At 36.0% G+C, this 3,670-nt stretch overlaps 1 pseudogene; it reads left to right on the top strand.

Moving 5' to 3' along the window:
• The first annotated feature begins 2,421 nt into the window (after positions 1-2,421).
• LOC149195615 (pathogenesis-related thaumatin-like protein 3.5) lies at positions 2,422-3,273 on the top strand (annotated as a pseudogene).
• The last annotated feature ends 397 nt before the right edge of the window (positions 3,274-3,670 follow it).

Here is a 3,670-nt window from a genome sequence, read left to right as displayed (position 1 = left end):
GATAAGCCAGATTTCTTGGAATGCTCCTTTTAAAACATTACTAGAGATATATAGCTACTTCACTACAACACGGAGATGTATAGCTACTTCAAATAGATGAACATGAAGATAGTTCTTCCACCCATCCTCCTTGTTTGGTTTACATAAGGAGGTATAGAGGGAAAGGTAGTTCAGGACATGGTAGAATGGGGCAAATAAGTCAGGGGTCCTACTAAAGTTGCATTGATATATGTAGAAGGCTTTGATTTCTTGTAACCATTTCGGTCATCAGGAAATCGATCCATGTTGTCCAGGCCTCCCACCACAGCGCCCACCAAATTGTTGGGATTGGGTGCATTGCTGTACAGAGATTTGTGTGTATTTTCGTGTGCTTAAATTATAGTTGCGTAGTCATATAGATGACACTTACTGTAAGTTTAGTGTGAATATGGATAACTTTAACATGAGAAACAATGACTTTGAGTCATGAAATATTTGGTATTAATGTTGATTATGGTTGATATTAAAAGATTGATATAATGGTTGAAATGTTGTTTGAGATGTGTTTTCTTAATTATTGTTTTTTGGTTGACTTAGGTTGAATGGTTATATTGCATTTATAACATTCATTGAGGGTTATGTTTGTATTCGAGTATTATTAATGTTGATTTATGTCAATATTAAAAGATTGATTTCAATAGTATGTTATATTGCAAATTATTTATGTTAAGTGGATGTGTTCATTAATGTTTATTTCACACCCGTGATTGTCTTTAACGGTTAGGTTAGGTTGTGATTTTTTAATTGTTTCTTTATATTATAATGTTTATCATGGTTGAATTATGTTAATGATGACTTCTTTTAGCTGGCCATAGTTCACTATGGTTACGATTGACCATAGTTTATTATCATTGACTTTGGTTTATTATGGTTAATTTTGTTTAACCATAGTTTACTATAATATTGCATAGTGATATTATGGTTAGTTTATCTCAATTGTGGTTGTTTTTATTTAAACGAAAATCATTTCACTTACATTAAAATAAAATAAAATTATTTCACCTAATTCAAAAATAAATTATAAAAAAAAAATAACATCCAAAAATTATTTAGCTTAATTTCCTAAAAAAAAAATAGAACACTTAGACTATGGTGATTTGAAAATATATATAATTCAGATCATAATCCACATAATGTAATACAGATAACCACAAAAATCTGTATTTTATTATTATATCTTATGTCATCTAGAAACATGTAAATATCCTAATATCAACATCACGACAACCTAAATAGGTCAGATGCTTTATTAGCAAAGTCCAATATATTCATTATGTCAAAAAAATTGCCACATCAGGAAACACAAAAAAACTTTAACCATTTATGCATCTTATTTAGATTTTCTCTGCATCTTATTTAGATTTTCTCATTCCCATGTCGCTATTGTTCCTCAATTTATGCCTTACCACGTTTCCTTTGCAACATGTGGTGCAAATGCTAGTTAAAAAACTCTGAAATATTGCATGCATGCTCATTTCCAATATAGATAAACATATCAAGAAATACAAGTATGAAAATAAAGTAGGCAAGAACTCAAAACTTAGAGTTGAAAACCAACAATGCAGGTAAAAAAGTTTTAATAATACAAACAATCATAAATCCATATTCATAAAATGTAAATAAATTAATAAATTGAATCACAAGTTTTTATCATATTCATAAAATGCAAATAAATTAATGGCGCAAAACAATTTAAAAAAAAGAATGTGATTTTTTGTTATTTGAAATACATTTTTTAATGCATAAATGGATTCAACACTCTGAAAAAACCATCATAGCACTCAAGTTTGCAAATAAACAACTTAAAATCAAGTTTTTAAAAATTTATACCAGATTTTGATAAAAATTAACCAGAAAACATGTCGTGAAAAAAATCATTTCATCTATAATTTAAACTACACCTAAATTAATAAATTAAGTCACAACTTTTTATCAAATGCCATAATGGAAAATATTATTTTTGTCGAATTTTTTTTTATTAAATTTTAAATATATAAAAAATATTTGTAATAAAAAAAATAGATAACAAAGTTCTTATAATATTGATATTAAAGTCATTTATATTTAAATTACATCAAGTTGAATTATAAATATAAACCACTCCCACACGTAATTAGTATTTATAATTTTTAAGAAAAACAACCATTTATGCCCTTTAACCTATGCGAAGTTAAACGGATTTTAAACGAGAGGATGATAGAGGTGATCTGCGCGCTCTTTATGTGATTTATGGTTTTGGTTTTCTCAATATTAAATGTTCAGGTTCTATATATAGCATCCACAGGTCACAGAGTTTTCTCAGGAGTAGATGCCCAGGTTCAATAGTGTGAGAATATATATTAAACACAAAAGTTCGGCTCGGTTAACTTAGTGCCTGCTAACATGGCTTCGAAGGGTTTGATGGCAGCGCTGGCAACGGTGCTATTACTCTGTGAGAAAATCCTTTGAAAATTTCCCATGTTCGTGCTCGTGCTCGTTGGGATTTCTGACTGACGAGTTTGTCTGTGTTGTGTCGTTGCAGGGCGCGTTGGGGTTAACGGAACGGTATTCACGGTAGTGAACAGGTGCTCGGAGACGATCTGGGCGGGCGTCCTCACGGGGAACAACGGCGCTTCCCTCGCTGGCGGTGGCTTCGCCCTCAGCGCCCAGCGGTCTGCACAGGTTACCGCCACGGCAGGCTGGTCCGGCCGCTTCTGGGGCCGGACGGGCTGCAAGTTCGATGCATCGGGCGCTGGTTCCTGTGCCACGGGTGACTGCGGACGCGGCCTCAAGTGCAATGGCGCCGGTGGGGTTCCGCCTGTCACCCTCGCCGAGTTCACAATCGGCGACCCGGATTTCTACGACGTCAGCCTCGTGGACGGCTTTAATGTCCCCTTGAGCATCAGCGCGGCGGGCGGCACCGGGAACTGCAGGACGGCCGGCTGCGTCGACGATCTTCGGAACAACTGCCCGGCCAAGCTTAGGGTTACGGGCAGCAACATGAGGGTGATTGCCTGTAAAAGCGCTTGCGAGGCGTTTGGGAGTCCGGAATACTGCTGCACGGGCGACCATGGGAGCCCTCAGACGTGTCCTCCCAGCAAATACTCCAAGGTCTTCAAGGCCGCTTGCCCGACGGCCTACAGCTATGCTTACGATGACAATACCAGCACGTTCACCTGCAGACATCCCCATTATACGATCACCTTCTGTCCATGAGCTGCCGGAGAGAATTTTATGACGGGTGTACGCCTATAGGCTGGCATTAACAGAAAATGAGCGAATGTGCATCATTATTATAATGTCAACATTAATATAAGATTAAGTTTGTGAATTCAAAATTGTTAGGTTAACCATATTCCAACCTATCAATGACATACATAGATTTCACATGGATCATGTCACCAAAGATATAAAATATGCTTAAGCAATTCTTCATGAATTCCTCTCAAATCACATATTATATTGACATGAATAGTTTTCATACCTACCTTGATGCTACTAGTAGCATTCCTATTGTTGCATGATTCGCCAATGCCTCATGGAAACTCTCATGATCTCTCCATTAACCATTGGAAAAGCATTCTATGGTCTTAATCCTTTGCGTATGAGTGTCTACCATGTGTAGCTACATTGTCAACATCTTCAACCAGTT

The sequence above is a fragment of the Pinus tabuliformis genome, chromosome 2_2 (assembly GCF_031772625.1).
Source record: "Pinus tabuliformis cultivar Carrire ecotype Pingquan chromosome 2_2, CPIR1, whole genome shotgun sequence".
In the NCBI taxonomy this organism is placed as follows: domain Eukaryota; kingdom Viridiplantae; phylum Streptophyta; class Pinopsida; order Pinales; family Pinaceae; genus Pinus; species Pinus tabuliformis.
This window is presented reverse-complemented; position numbering and strand designations above follow the sequence as displayed.